We start from the raw sequence: 16806 nt of genomic DNA, 5'->3' as shown, positions 1-16806 counted from the left end.
TCCACTACTGCTACCATGGGTGCTGGCCACATTCATGTCCATGGTGGCTGTTGGGAGTTGGTGAGTGAAAGGAAGCCACTCTGAGCTCCTAAATGAGTGGCATGAAAATCCATGGGAACTCCACAGTCTCACCATATGGACTGATTTACAAAGTCTCTCTCGTGTTTCTCTTCTTCCTCCTCCCCATGATTCTTGCACAAGCAATTGCTTGAGAAAACATGATCCCAGCACAAAGGAACCTTAGAGAAGTCCAGAGACAGTCAGTGTGGGCTATTCCTTCCTATCAACTACAAAGACCCAAACCACACTGCATAAATGGTCCAGTTTGAGACCAATTTAACTGCCCTGGCTCAGTGCTAGAGAATCCTGGGAACTACTGTATAGTTTATTGTGGCACCAGAGATCTCTGCCAGAGAAGGCTAAATGTCTCACAAGACTACAGTTCCCAGGATTCCCTAGCATTGGGCCAAGACAGTTAAAGCGGTCTCAAACTGTGTTTTGGAGCTGGGTCAACCTTTCTATTTTGGGTGATGTTGGTTTGGCCAAGTTGGCTCCTACATGTGCCAGGCTATATAGGGACCCACTGTCACCAATGTTAATTAACTCACTCTCATATTGTTCAACTTGGATTGGCAACTGATGGAAAATCAGGAAATCAACTAGCTGTCTTACAGAGCCGGAGAGGGAGAAAGAAGTCGGTCCCACATAGAGCCCTCTGTTGCTGTCTCCTCCTCTTTTTGTTATGTTGCAGAAGTAACAGCATACTCCAACTGCTCCAATTTAGCAGGAAATTCTGCAAACAATAATGGTGGCTTCAGCATTTCCAAATGATGATATCTTTTCATCTATCATTCCATTTAGACAAATTAAAGATATAGGCATGTAAGAAAAGCCAGCAACAGCAGCAGCTTAATGCCTTTTGCTCAAAATGAAATCTAGTTCCTGTGATCTTTCTGACAAGTAAATTGCCAGAGAAAACAGTACTGATTGAAATCCAATGACAAAACTGTCACATCTTGGTCCACCAGTTCTATATAAATCTCTCATATAGAAGAAGTGTTGTAGTTGCCAGAAATTCTTTTCCATTTGCAGCTTCCTTAATTCACTCCTGTACCACCCTCTGACTTGAAATAGAAAATACAAGATGTGATGTCCGCAGAAGAGAAGCAATAAATAGTGAATGTAAAAAACTCCAGAGGCAGGCTGTAAAAGTATTTTGTAAACAACTAGACCTTAACAATTATTGTTTTATTTGGAAATACACTCTCCATACTGGTTTTAAGATGGAGCCAACAAAATAAATAAATAAATGAAACAAATTAAAACACAACATTAAAAAGGTCTTACCATATGGCTAAGTGTATGGTGATTCAAGAAGTCTTTCAGTACTTTGTTCCCAAGCCTAGAAGGTCTTTAAAGGTCAAAATCAGAACTGTGGGTTGAGACTTGAAAATAAATTGGGAGCCAATGCAATTAGTGAAGCAAAAGCTTAATGAGATTGTTATAGCATCCCTTCACAGTGTAGAGTTTTGAATTTTCCCAACTTTATTTAGACAGCCCATATACAGTGTATTGTGTGTATGTTGTGTCTTTTCCAACTTATGGTGACGCTAAGATAAACCTATCATGGGGTTTTCTTAGCAAGATTTGTTCAAAGATTTGCCCTTGCCATCCTTTGAGGCAGAGAGACTGTGACTTGCCAAAGGTCACCCAGTGGGTTTCATGGCCAAGTGAGAATCAAATCCTGGTCTCCAGTCAGAGTCCAACACTCAGACTAGAAACCAGATTATCTTTGTCCATGTAGGGTGGTTGTTCCTAACTTTCATTCTTCCAGATATTTTGAACTTGAGTTCCTAGATTGTGTGACTTGTTGGCTGGGGCTTCTGGGACTTGAAATCCAAAATATCTGGAGGCCAAAAGGTTGAAAATCACTGGTCTAGCTGAAGTGGTCTATGCCATAGATATAGTAAGATAATTAAAAATTACACTGCAAAAGGGCTGAAATCATCCTTCATTGTATTACAATCATAATATAAGTGGCTAGCACAAAAAGAATGAATTATAGGTAGTTTCTGTTTTGTAACAGGGTAGCCTACTTCCAAACTCTGCAGTTGAATCTAGTGAACAATTGGGATTTGATTCATTCAGTTCATTCCCAGTCTAGATTGCAGGCATTAGGAAGACTGAATCCATGTGCTTGACTGGATTAATGCTGGCAAATATTCAAGTTGCATAATGTAACAGTCCGGAACAAGCCACTCAGCATTTTTTAAAAAAAGAAATGTCAAGCTCATTATCAAGTGATGCTTAGAGATCATATCCCAAATCCAAAAGAAAGAAAGGCATGTTTAAATTCAGCAGTTTCAGGGAATATAAAGGGAATAAACTCTGTGCTGGATTGTGGCCCATATACATACCATACACTTACATTAAAACCTTCCCAATGACTTGCACGTCTGTCAAGCCTTTAAGCATCCCTAACTGGCTAAGTTAAAGTAGTCACAGTTTATGAGTGAAACAATAAATATGGTATGTAGCACTAGATACATTCAGATTATTATTATTATTTATTATTATTTACCATAATCATCATTTATTTATATAGCCTCAGCATCATCAGTGTTCATGGCATTTTACAGGAACAGTTTATAATTGTTCATTTGACATTCTCTGCTCTTACAGTCTAAAAAGATAGGGTACACAAGGAAAAGGGAATGGCAACTAGGGAGTGGATTTATTCCAGCAGATGCTGGCTACTTTTGTCTCCCTCAGAGGCAACATCAATAGCTGTTAGGATAGAGGGAGGGCTTTTTATCTGTTTCTGGGCCTAGACATGATGGAGCTGTGCTCACCTGTTCTTCTTTCCCTCCAAGATCACAGTAGTGTCAGGATGGAGGGAGGGTCAGCATGATAATCCATCATTTTGCCACAGACTATGGCAGGTTACACACCGCCATTATAGTACGGAGTCAGTCCGTACTAGGGTTAGGAAGGTGTGGTGCTTCCGCACCCCCCTAACCCTAGTACGGACTGAGTCCGTACAAAATGGTGGCTCCCCTTCCACACGGGGGCTGCCATGATGACGTCACGGCCACGCTGCCTCTATACGGGGCGGCGCGGACGTGACGTCGTCGGTCCGCTCCAGGGCGCTTAGTGCGCCCATTCTGTGGACCAGAAAGGAGCTCCGTTTCAGAGCTCCTTCCTGGTTTGCGGCGCCACTTTGCGTCGCTGGGCGCAGCCTTCAGATGGCTGCGCCCAGCGAAGCAAGGGAGATAGGGGCCAAGCGGCCCCTTTCTCCTTCTCCCTGCCGCCGCGGGGTGTCCTTGGGGCTTGAAGCCCCAAGGACACCCCTTTTCAGGCTGTGGGGAAGTGGCGTTTTGCTGCTTCCCCGCAGCCTGAAAAGCGGCGGATCGGGGCCTCAGCGGCTGCCGTTCTGGCAGCTGAGGCCCCGATATACCAGGGAAAGGGGCGGGTACAGCTCGCCCCAAATGGGCAGTCTGTAACCCGCCTTAGGGTGCATCTAAACTGTAGAAATAATGCAGATTGACACAACTTTAAGTGCTGTAGCTCAGTCCTATGGAATCCTGGGATTTGCGGTTTTACAAATCTTTAGCCTTCACTGTCAAAAAGTGTTGGTGTCCCACAAAATTACAGATCTCAGCATTCTATATGATGGAGCCAAAGCAGTGTCAAACGACATTATTTCTACAGTGTAGAAAATACAGCATAGAAAATCTGAGGCTGAAGCAAATCTTCATCCAGGAGATTATGATTCCTTGTACCTTCTTAATCAGACCTTAACCTGATTACCATTACATAGAACCTGTTCAGTTCTTACATCACGTGTGGCACTTTTGCTGCATCTAGGTGCTTTGCCCCAGGATCAAAATGGGGCCGCAAAGCCTGCCAAAAAAGCCAAATATGAAAAACAAAACAAAAACAGTTTTTGAAAACAGTGTTCTAGCTCTGAAAAATGGACATGTTCTGATGTCAAACAGGAGAGTTGTGACCTATTTAAGGTGGCTTATTGAAAAAGTGGTTTCCAGTAGGCAACTCATCTTTTCTTTCTCCACTCTTTTTTATTTATTTTTTTATTTTATTTTTTTTCCAGGAAAAAAAGTTGGGGCTCTGAAAACAGGCTTGGGGCCACATGAGCTACTCTTTGCCTGCCCTGCCTTGCATGATTACCTACAGGGCAAAGTGCAACTGTGCTATTGCCTTGAGCTATTGCTCATCTGTGTCATCTTCAACAGGTTGGAGAGGTAACATCTGCAACTAGACACCTATATAATTCCTGCATAGCTTCCTTGTACAATATTCAGTAGGACAGTGACTGTAGGCTCCAGAGTTCTGGATCACAGGAAAAGCCTAGCAATGGAGACCAAGCTTGTTGTTGCTGACATTCAACCTCTAATAAATGAAGGAGGGAACTGAGATCTGGGAATGAGACAAAACAGATGCGGCCAATGAACTCTCCCCTACATGAAATTCTAATTGTATAGGAAGTGAACACTTAAACAAATATCATAGAATCACAAAGTCACTCGAATTCGCTTTGACTTGCTGTAGTTGAGGCAGGTCCGGTCGATGTAACCATAGTGCCTGCTTGTCCCATATTATTGGATAAGTTTCAGTTTGTGCAGCCTGAGGATGTAGATAGGATCCTTGGAGAAGTGAGAGCCACCACGTGTGTACTGGACCCTTGCCCTTCCTGGCTCTTGAAATCAGCTAGAGGGGGACTGGCTGAGTGGGTAAAGGGAGTGGTGAATGCTTCACTGCAGCAAGGCAAATTTCCATCCTGCCTAGAGGAAGCTGTGGTGAAGCCATTACTGAAAAAGACCTCCCTGGATCCCGCCATTCTTGACAACTATCGGCCTGTCTCTAATATTCCATTCTTGGCCAAGGTTCTGGAGTGAGTGGTGGCCTCCCAGCTCCAGGGATTTCTAGATGAAACAGATTATCTAGATCCATTTCAATCTGGCTTCAGGCCTGGCTATGGCACAGAGACGGCTTTGGTCACCTTGGTGGATGACCTTTGCAGGGAACTGGACAGGGGGAGTGTGTCCCTGTTAGTCCTGTTAGATCTCTCAGTGGCTTTCAATACCATCGACCATGGTATCCTTCTGAGCTGCCTCTCTGGGATGGGGCTTGGGGGCACTGTTATGCAGTGGCTCTGATCTTTCTTGGAGGGGTGGACCCAGAAGGTGGTGTTGGGGGACTCCTGTTTGACTCCTTGGCCACTGGCCCGTGGAGTCCCTCAAGGTTCTGTTTTGTCCCCATGTTGTTTAACATCTACATGAAACCACTGGGAGAGGTCATCCGGAGTTTTGGGGTGCCATGTCATCAGTACGCAGATGACACTCAACTCTATCTCTCCTTTCCATCGGATTCCAAGGAAGCTGTTCCTGTGCTGAACCAGTGTCTGGTGTCAGTAATGGACTGGATGAGGGCAAGCAAATTGAAGCTTAATCCAGACAAGACAGAGGTGCTCCTGGTCAATTGTAAGGCAGATCAGGGAATTGGGGCTATGCCTGAGCTGGATGGGGTTACACTCCCCTTGAAATCTCAGGCTCGCAGCTTGAGTGTGCTCCTGGACTCCAGTCTGAATTGGGATGCCCAGGTCTCAGCAGTGGCTAGGAATGCATTTGCACAATTAAATCTTGTGCGTCAACTTCCTTGAGACGTCAGATCTGGCTACAGTGACACATGCTTTGGTTACATCCCGTTTGGACTACTGTAACGTGCTCTATGTGGGGCTGCCTTTGGAAACTGTTCGGAAACTTCAGCGAGTCCAAAATGCTGCAGCCAGAATGTTGACCGGAGACAGTTACGGGGAGCGTATAACTCCTGTATTGAAACAGCTTCACTGGCTACCGGTTCATTTCTGAGCACAATTCAAAGTGCTGGAATGAGCTCCCATCACTAGTCCCAGCTTCTGCCAATCTAGCAGTCTGAAAGCATGCAAATGCAAGTAGATAAATAGGTACCAATTTGGTGGGAAGGTATCATCATTTGGTGCAGTCATGCTGGCCATATGAGCATGGAGTTGTCTTTGGACAATGCTTGCTTTTTGGCTTAGTAGCAGAGATGAGCACTACCCCCTACAGTCAGTTACCTCTAGATATTCATGTGAAGGGGAAATCTTTAACTTTTTCTTTACATGGTGTCTCCTGACCTAACTCCCCCTCATCCTTACCTACTGGATGGCAGCCACTACAAGTGACAGGCATCTATTTCCCTTGTCAGTTGGGAAGGAGCTGGCTGACATTTACTGTATATCCACCTTGCATGGGCAAACCCTGATGCAATCACTAGAAGCAAAGTCACTTCGCACACCTTACATGAGAGATTGCTTTCACAAGGGTAAATGGGAACCTCTGTCAGGAAAAAGCCACATGGGATATATAGTCACAAGAAATATAATGTGTATATGAATGTATTTGAAAGTAACATGACACAGCAAAAGTTATTGAATTGTCACACAGGTGTTTTAAGTAATGTAATTAGAGAGTCCTGAAAGCCAAGGACATATGAGGCAATGACAAAGTGAAAAGATGCAAATTGATATCACCTGAGAGTCATTGAGTGGACAGTAATGTATGATGCAATGTGAGGCCTAGATTGAGCCAAGTATGGTATGTCAATCATAATGTATGTACACGCCCAGGAGGTGGCAACTGCATAATGAATAGAGAAACAAATGTCTATATAAGCAATAATGTATGGCAATACTTTTTGTGGGTATTGAGGAGTATAGTAGTGTGGGTATTGAGGAGTATAGTAGTGTGGGTATAGAGGAGTATAGTAGTGTGGGTATTGAGGAGTATAGTAGTGTGAGTTTTGTGAGTAGTGAATTGTTTTGTGCATAGTGTATATAGTAGAATAAAAGTAGATCTTTTATATAAGAAGACTACTGTGTTGACTGGTGTCTTGAGAGCTGAACAAGAACCAGCAGACTCCAGAGAAGATTGGAAGACATCTTCAGCCAATTCTCAGAGCTACTGGTCAAACTGGTTGTTCTTCCGCTGACCAGGGTGGTGAGAGTGAAAGCCAGGAGAAGAGCTGCAACTCCCATCATCCCTAACAACCTCAGCTGTTTCCTGATCAACAGAGGAACAGACACCCATCAACTGCAGAGACTGCTGTCTAATAAAGGGGGATGAGGGGGGTCATGGTCTCTATGCAACCCCTTAAACTAGGGAATAAGTAGGGATCATGAATACAAACCAGTCGCAAGTGGGTAATGCTAGGTTATGCATTCATAGCTACCTTAGTGAATTGCAGCCAATGTACAATCGGCCCACTGTTTTCATGGGGGATCCATTTCGGACACACACACAAAAATGGAGACTCACACTTATTCAAGCCCCATAGGCTTGAATGGGGCACGCCCCACTAATGGGGGGGGGTGCGCCCCATTGGTGATAACAGAGGTCACCCCTCCGTACATATTCAAGAATGCAGATCCCAAGTCTGCGAGAAAGGAGGGGTGAATGCATAATATACTATGATGCAGAGATACAACTAAAACTAAATATTCTAAATTTATACCCAAAACACAGTATCCACCTAGTTAAATCATACCTCATCTTGGCTATGAATCATCTTTCTGCAGTGACCTCAGGCAAGCTGCCTTCGCTTTAGAACCACACCTGCAACATGGGGATAGCAGTGCTGACTGCCTCCCTCTGTTCAAACTATTTTCTTCAAACAGTAATATCCTTTATTGTATGGCTCTCAGAGCAACCAACAGCCAGAAAGGTGATGTTCATGTTAAGGTAGGTTCATTTAGAACTTCCCTCTCTCTCCTTCTCCCTCCCCCCCCTCTCTAAATTTCCAGTCTCACTAATTGGAAAGAGAAAATCAAGTGACCCCTGGAGAATCACTCAGGCATTTTGACAGTTCTGAGTTATATCCTAGTTAAGTCTTAATGACCTCTGCTATACTGTACATCTCACATTATGGGAGATTTAATCAGTGAAATATGTAATTATAATACCACCTCCCTTTGATTTATGTTCTGTTCCTTTTTGTGATACACCATGGTATTGGACTCTCCAGCATTTATGTCAGGCTTAGGCCTATCTGACAGGTTTAGGAAGTTTCCTACAACAACTTCCAAACATATTGCCTTATCAGTATGCTACAGCACCTTCTTGAGCCCTGAATCCATCTGGCTTTTAACACATTTCTTGCAGACTTATTACTTCCATCTATGTATTTTCTATAGGATGCATTTGTCACATTGTAGAGTTTGGGGGCCAAGACAGATCTTTAACATAGTAGCTCTAGGTGAAGATGGATGTACTGTTAAAAAAGAAAAGAAATTACTCACAGCCAGTTCCTCAGCTGTGGCATGAGCTGGGCTTCCTCAGATCTACAATTACAGGTATACTCATCTGTCTCTTGGCCTCCAGAACTGACCCCATAAGATTCATGCAAACTGTTTTCCTGATTTATTGTTTTTAAAGACATGGGAAATAGTAAATTAAATCAAGTGAACTTACCCAAATTTTAACTTTTGTCAATTTTAATGTGGTTTCATACTGTTTTTAGATTATTTTAATTGTTTTGAATTTTAATGGTTTATTGTAATGTTTGTTTGTTTTTAAAATTCTTATCTGTGAACTGCCTTGGGTCCATTCTGGGTGAAAGGCAGCATACAAATGAAATAAAATAAAATAAAGTAAAATTGTAGTTTGTTTCCAGTCATATTTCCACAAAACAATATTTGGAAATGGATTGTGAAGGATCTCTGCAGGCACTGTTAGTTTGTTAATCCTGAAACAGACTATGTAATATAACTAACTGGCTGAGACATATCCAGGGATAGCCCTGTTGGCCTTATAGCAAAGTACAATAACATCTAAAATACACAACAGTGATACCGTTATGGGGTCAACCAAAATGCATGTATATTGTGCATTCTGGTTGGCCCAATAAAGGTATCACTGTTTTGTGGACTTTGGATGTTATCGTACTTGGCTAAAACATGCCACACACTTTCAATGAATAAAATATTTTTTTAACATGTTAACATGTTATATTGCTCATATTTATTCTGTGTTTTTTAAAACAATGTCAGGTATATATTCATTGATTTATTCATCACCATTAAATTAATCAGTTTATTTTTCAAAAAGCCAAAATGGCCACAGAAAATTTGGGACACTGGCCTTGCCCCAAGAGAAACTGTGACTTTAGATAAGCTCCCTGACTCATAATGAATCATGTGCATCTGCATCTACCAATGCATTCAGCCTCAGCTTGAGGGCTCCCAAACCAGTTCGCCTAGAAGAACCTTGAAGTATAATTCCTCTGAAGCTTCCTCATGCCATGCAGTAGCCAGCACTCTTGGTTCAAATCTCCCTTTGGCTAGGTTCCCACATGGCCAGACCTGTACAACTTGACAGTACGTAGGGGCCAAAATTAAAATAGGTTAAACTGCTTTGGGCCGCAAAAATGTTTTAATTAAATATTAATTAATAATTATTATTATTCCATTTTCCTCTGCCCAGCCCTTCTTCCTTCACAGGGCCCTCTCCTCAGGAGGAGGCCAAGCAGTGGAGGAGCCTTGAAGTCATTCTACACCCATGCGGGCCACCCAATATCCTTTGGCTGGCCACAAGCTGCCCCCGGGCTGTATGTTGTGCAGGCCTGCATAAGGCCATTGTCAAGTGGCTGTTTGGTAAGGTAAAATAGGGATTATTGATAGTTTTCTGCTTATGCGGCTGTTGCTTAGAAAGAAACTGTATGTAAATGACCTTCAATAGCTGAAAATGCCAAATATATTAATTATTCTAGAAAATGAGCTCCTTTGTTGTTGTTATATGCTTTCAAGTCAACACTGACTTGTGAGTTGTGGTGAAGCTATCATGAGGTTATCTTGGCAATATTTATTCAGAGGAGGTGTACCATTGACTTCAACTAAGGCCATCTCCACATGGACCAAGTACCACATCCTCCCCTTGTCCTCATGGTGAGTAGTGTGAATGACGCAGGGCTTAATTGGTTCTGGTGCGAACTGGCCAGACAATGTCCAACCAGTTCAGCAGTGAACCTGCCATATATCCCTTTATACCAAAACACCCCCCCCCAAAAAAAAACCTCATCCTTTGCTCTGGTCCTTTTAGAGCCCTCCAGAGTGACAGTGAGTTGCTGTGCTGGTCACCACCATGGTTCACTCCTTATGAGATCAGAACAATGCACCCAGCCATGTGATCAAGGTGTCTCATTTTCAGCCTCAGAGAGAATGACCTGTGGTAGCAGTGGCAGGGGCAGCAGGCAGCTCAGTGGAATATACATGGGAACAACCACCCACCATCACTCCAGAGTGCCCAAGTAATAGGGAACTGCTCCCAGAGTATTCTGGCCTGTGCAGACACACCTTAGGCTGAAAGAGTTTGACTTGCCCAAAGTGATCCAGTGGGTTTCCATGGCTGACCGGGAATTCAAAAACTGTTCTCCCAGAATTCTAATCCAACACTCAAATTATTACATTATTAATGATTATAGAAACCCAGTACCCTCAAAAATTCCAGTGCTAAGAATTATGGGAGATAGGGTAAGGGAGAACTTTAATGAAACCCACAAGTCTCTCATCGGTTTTAATGAAATCCACAAGTTTCCCATCATCCTTCCAATCATGCCTTCTTGTACTTTTCTATAAACAACAACAAAGGTGCACATCAGAAAAGTTCAAGGAGGTTTCTTCCTCTGCCTTTTATAATTTAGGTAGAGATAAATCCCTCCCCAGCCAGGCTCTGCACACATTTGTCTTCTTCCTTTGCTATGTCAGTAGTTGCCTCTTATCATTTTTTTAAAATGCTGTCTCTGTGATACAGTAGGGAAGCCAAGCAGCTGAAAATTTCATGTACTATCCACTTTTACTGCTCTGTTTTTGTAGACTTCTTTGTGTGTTCTTCAGATTATCATTGAAGCACAACGAAGGTCCATTGCATGAAGTAATAGCACTGTGGTGACATGTCCTGATAATTCATGATGTTCACTATGTCTAGAGAGAGATACATACTATTCATATGAGTGTGTGGAGAGTTTGAGAGATAGGTGGAGAGAGAGGAAGGTCCTGTATGCCCTGGAAGCCTGGAGTATCCTTGCCCCAGAGCTATCCCAACCTCCACTTGTCACCTTTGGCCCTCCTGATAGCACATCATGCTGTGCCACCCAGTGCGGATTGACCAGTGGTGAGTAACTCACTCCTGAAATCAGAATAAGGCACCCAGCATTGATCGCATGGCTGGGCTCCTTGTTCTAACCTCAGAGGTAGTGACTCTCCATTGTTGCCATCATCCTGGATGCATAGTGGAGTTCATTTTAAACAGCTGGTTGGCATAGGAATGCATGGCTCCTGATCTTCCAGAAAGGTTGGAGAAAACAGGGACTTATTTTACACCATTTTAAGAGGGATATATTTTGGGTTTGGCTGGACATCATCCAGACTGTTATCACCACACTCAGGGATTGGGCCCTACATCATCCAGGACTCTCTGCCAGGAGGACAGGGGGAGACTGGTATATTTGGCCCATGCAGACAGGGAAAGATGTGATGTGATTTGTTTTATATTTGATATTTTTAATTTGTTTTTTCTTTTCTATATGGATGGTAATTTTATCTATTCCTCTTTTAATTGTTATTATCTTAGAATGTACGCCTTGGGCAGGCTTTATATACTCTTTAATTTTACCGACTTTGTACAGCGCTGTGTATAATTACAGCGCTTTAGAAATAAAGTTTATAATAATAATAATAATAATAATAATAATGAGGGAAAGAGAGAGAGAGGAGGAGGAGGAGGAGGAGGAGGAGAAACCTAAAAAACCCCACTACGGATGCGACAGTTACTGTTAATTTAGACTTCTTACTCTGAATTAAGTTTCTTGTATTTATTAACTATCTATTCTCACTTTCTTTCTCTTACCTGGAAAAACACCAATCAGAATGAAAGAGGCAATTGCATTTCAATTGCAGACCAGGGATTCCAAATATTCCCAGTAGATGACTCTCCATCTGTCTCATATCCATGTTGAACAATGACCAATTAGACATCTGTGGATCAAGAAATGAAGAGACTCTTTGGTGAAAAGGAAGGGAGGAAATGCAGCAGGGGAAACAAAGCAACGTAAGCACTCTTTCTGACACACAGATACATTATCCCAGGCACTACAGGTGCATCAACAAACACTTGCATTCAAAAGATATCTAAGGTTGCTAACAGACCTTTAAGAAACCAGCAAGGGAACGTCCTCTCAACTCTTGGCAAAAAGCCAGCCACAAAACAGCTAGAAATACTATGTGAAAACAGGAAACTGTTCCTGTGCCCTCTAAAATTATCCTTGATTGTTAGCAAATCAATAACCTTTGTAAGGATTATAGTGGAAAATCTAAAAATTGCACTGGTTTTATCATACAAACTTTGTCAGTGATTTTTGACTTCTAAAAAAGACATCCTTTAATTTTTATTTACCTCCTTGATAGAATCCCTAGGTATAACATAAGTAGCTCATTGACAAAAAAAAGGAGAGAGGGAAAACAAATAGAGAAGTAAAATTGCTCAGGAAAATTTTGATGGCATCATTGCTGTGGAAAGAGTTAACTGTGATTACTTTAGAATCAAAGAAAACATGTCCTTTCTCTGATTATGATGGTGCAAAGTAATATTTGTATTCCACTGAAAGCAGTGACATGTGAACTGTTTCAAACTCTCCTTTTTTCTTTCTTTCTTTCTTTCTTTCTTTCTTTCTCTTTTTTTTTTTTTTTTTGCATCAATAATAAAAGGTTCCATCCGATATGCACTCAGAACTCTGGAAACCTACTCCATTCTCCTCAAGTGTATTCTGGCCCAAACCTGTCAGAAATCTCCAGGGTCTTCATTGATATCAAGTCAGAACTTTTAGTTTCAAGAGCTTCCAACGCTAAAATATGCAGGCTCCACTATCTTTTCTTTCAAAGACTTAGACCATGCCAATTATGGTCTGCCCAAAGTTTCCCCATTTACTCCAAGTCTCTTGAATCTAGTCACTGAAGCAATATTTTTTTGTTGAGTTTGCCCAATACCCCTTTTACTTCACTGCTATAGTGAAGAGGTATAAATATAGTAAAGAATATGATTGTAGAGAAAAAACAAGTAGACTTATTTTGATGGGAAGAAACTACTTCTGCTTGAGGGTAATAAATGTCTGAAATAAGGGATTATTTATTAAACTCTTGAGGTTTTGTTTTGTTTAATGGAGGCAATTTGTCCTAAGACAATACCAATTAGCAAACAAATAAATAACACATTAAAGCATTATGTGTTTCATGGGTTCCCTTCTTGGGAATTGGGAGATTTTTCATTTCATACCTCATTTATACTCTTACAGAAGCATATCTTTCCCAGAGAATGAAGGGATAATGAACATGATCTCCACAGTGTCAATTGGGATGGAAAGCTTGAAGATCAGGGGCAACTTTTGGCTGCAGTCATAAAGAAAGAGCACCTCAGAATCAACTCTAAGCCCGGTTTCTTTGAAACAAAAGGCCAGAACAGACAGGCCAAAATAAAGCTGCTTCAAGTCACTTTGGAGGTATACTGTTTAAATGATGCTGAGGCCAGAAGCTGCACCAAAACCATGCTCCAGTCCTAAAAACTGGAGTGCAGCTTTGGTGCAGTTTCTGGCCTCTTAAGATGTGTGTGTCATTTAAACAGCATACCTCCAAAGTGACTCAAAGCAGTTTTATTTTGGCCTGTCTGTTTGGGCCCAAAGTATCAGAGCATCAGCTCCCTTGATTTGAGGGATTATGGGAAATGTAGGTGATGAAAAGAACTTCACCACACTCTGGAAAATAGGATGTTGTCTTGTACCATGTCACACTGTTAGTCCATCTGGCCATGGCTTATATATTCTGAATGGAAACAATGACTCTTCAGGGTTTCCAGTTTGATTCTTCCCTGGCCCTACTTAGAAATCTTGTTGGTCTCCCATCCAGGCATTGTACTACCTAGATATGCCCTTTTGAAATGAGTCAAGATCAGATGTGTTTAGTATTCAGGGTGGCAGAGTGGAATTAGTGGGGTTACAGAGACAACAACTATCCTCTCTGATAGAGGGCAGCAATGGAGGCTAGAGGTTCTGAAGTCATCCAGGCAGGGTGTGCACTCAGCCTCTTGGAAATCTCCTTTAAAATTCAGATTGAGACCTGGAATGGATGCACTAACTCACTGACATCAAAGCCTCAGGTCTCCACTTGAGATCAATGCTCAGTTAATCAAAATCACTTGCAGTTTTCTTTTTCTAGGTTCAGCCATTCTCATTGACCTCTGATTTACAAAGGCAATCAACAGAAGAATGACAAAGATTAGCCTAGTGACTTATTTCCAAATCCCCCTCTCCCTGGACTTATAACAATGACAGGACACAATAAATTGGCTTGACTGTAGCTGCAACATGGAAATTGTTATTAACCTAAACCATCCACTAAGGAAAGAGCTGAAAACAAAGAACTGCACTGTGCCAGGAAAAGGAAAAGGCTTATTTAAGGACAGCTACTGAGCCAAATCACTGGGATAGTTCAGCAGCACTGGAAAACTCCGGATAGGGTTGTAACACTGGAATATGTACAAAAGGAGAAAATGGGCCAAGCGATCCCATTTGTTCAGAACCTACAGCACCAGAAATCCCCCTGTCAACATAGCTAGTGGCCATGTTGGCTGGGGGATTCTGGGAAATGTAGTCCAAAATGGAATACTCCCAAGCTCTGTGTATGTCATCTGCTTCCATAATGGTTGAGGTGATATATATTTTCTCCCTTGAACAAGGAAGGATCATGATGTACTGTGAGGAAATATGAAAGTTTTGGGAAACATGAGATAGTTGTGGACCTCCATTACAGAGTAATCAAATTGGCAAAGCAAAAAATGGACAACAACCAATCTCATGTTCACCAACCCCACACACAGAGGATGTAACAGAGAAGAAAAGTAGAAACTCTTTGTAAAACTTATAAGCTAGTTTATTTGCAATATAATCAAATACATGCTTTAATGGAGGAGAAAGAGGGGGGAAATGGCTGAAGCAATGCAAGAAATGAGTGAGTGTGTGAAAGTAAACAAGCAGGAACTCAGCAAACATACAAACTAGAAATTATTAAGTGTAATCATGCAATACAAAAATTCATGCAATACAAAAAATGCAAAAGGGAGAGAGGAACAAAACCAAAAGTATAAATACAACTGTGGAATATTTGATATGCAGGTATAAGGAGAAATACTGCAATGACCAATGCAGAGAAATATAAAACAACAACAACAAAAGGAAGAATGAAAGACCTCTATAAAAAATTCCAAGAAATTGAAGCCAAGTTCAAACCAAGGGCAAGGATGGTCTGTGGAGAAAAAAAAGAACATAATACAGAAACAAGAAGAAATAAAAATATGCTGGAGGCAATACAGAGAAGATTTATACAAAAGAGATGAGAGAATGAACAACATTTGGAATGAGGAGCCATATGAAGACAAACCCCAAATTCTAAGAAGTGAAATGGAATCTGCAATAGAGGAAATGGAAAAAAATAAATCACTGGGAACAGATGCTATCCCAACTGAACTGCTACAATGCCCACAGACAGATGCAACTTCAGTGCTAATTGAAATGTGCCAAGAAATATGGAAAACAAAGAGGTGGCCAGCAGACTCTACAAGAAAGGAGATATAAAAGAGTGCAGCAACTATAGGACAATAGCACTAAGCTCACATGCAAGCAAAATAGTGCTCAAAATTCTGCAGCAAAGACTCCACCCATACATGGAGAGAGAAATCTCAGAGGTGCAAGCAGGATTCAGAAAAAGAAAGGGGCACTAGAGACCACATTGCAAACATGCAATGGCTAATGGAGCACACCAAAGAATTGCAAAAAAGAATCAGCATGTGTATCATACCACTAGGGCCCTCCGTTCTGGTAGTCAAGGTCTGCTGTCCCAGCCCAGGATTTCCTCTGCCCCATCTCGGATTCGCCCCTTCTCACTCGCTGCCCCTCACTCCTGGAACCTTCTTCCCCCGTGAGCAAGGGCTATCACTTCTTTAAACAGCTTCAAAATGGAGTTGAAGACCATCCTGTTCAGAGAAGTGTTCCCAGGCATTGCATAACTGTCACTTGCTATTTGATGTTTCTTTGTTGTCTGTTTTATTGAATCATTTCCTGTATTGCTATGTATTTTATATGTGTTATCCTACTAGAAAGGCCCCTTCCCCACCACCACTCCCTTCTCCTTTTGAGTCGTGTCTTTTTAGATTGTAAGCCTGAGGGCAGGGAACCGTCCAATTAAAAAGATTGTATGTACAGCGCTGTGTAAATTTACAGTGCTTTATAAATAAAGGTTAATAATAATAATAATAATAATAATAATAATAATAATAATAATAATAATAATAATAATAATAATAGACTACAGCAAGGCATTTGATTGTATAGATCACAAAAAGCTATGGAACACATTGAAAGACATAGGGGTGCTAATAAAGAAAACAAAAATAATGCCCACAGAAGAAATACACGTATTCAGTCTAGACAATAAGGAAATTGAAATAGTTAAAGAATTCCCATATCTAATAATAATAATAATAAGTTTTATTTATATGCCGCCCAATCACTGGGAATCTGGGTGGCTTACAACAGAGGGGATAATACAAAGCAATAACAATAAACATGACATTAAAAAACAGTTGTAACATAGCAGCATATTAAACAATATCAATAAAATAGGTTAACAATAGCAGTAATAACAAAAATATATAGCAAATCAATAGCAGA

This window comes from Sceloporus undulatus, chromosome 1 (genome assembly GCF_019175285.1).
Source record: "Sceloporus undulatus isolate JIND9_A2432 ecotype Alabama chromosome 1, SceUnd_v1.1, whole genome shotgun sequence".
Taxonomy (NCBI): domain Eukaryota; kingdom Metazoa; phylum Chordata; class Lepidosauria; order Squamata; family Phrynosomatidae; genus Sceloporus; species Sceloporus undulatus.
The sequence above is the reverse complement of the archived record's forward strand: the minus strand, read 5'-3'. Positions refer to the sequence as shown.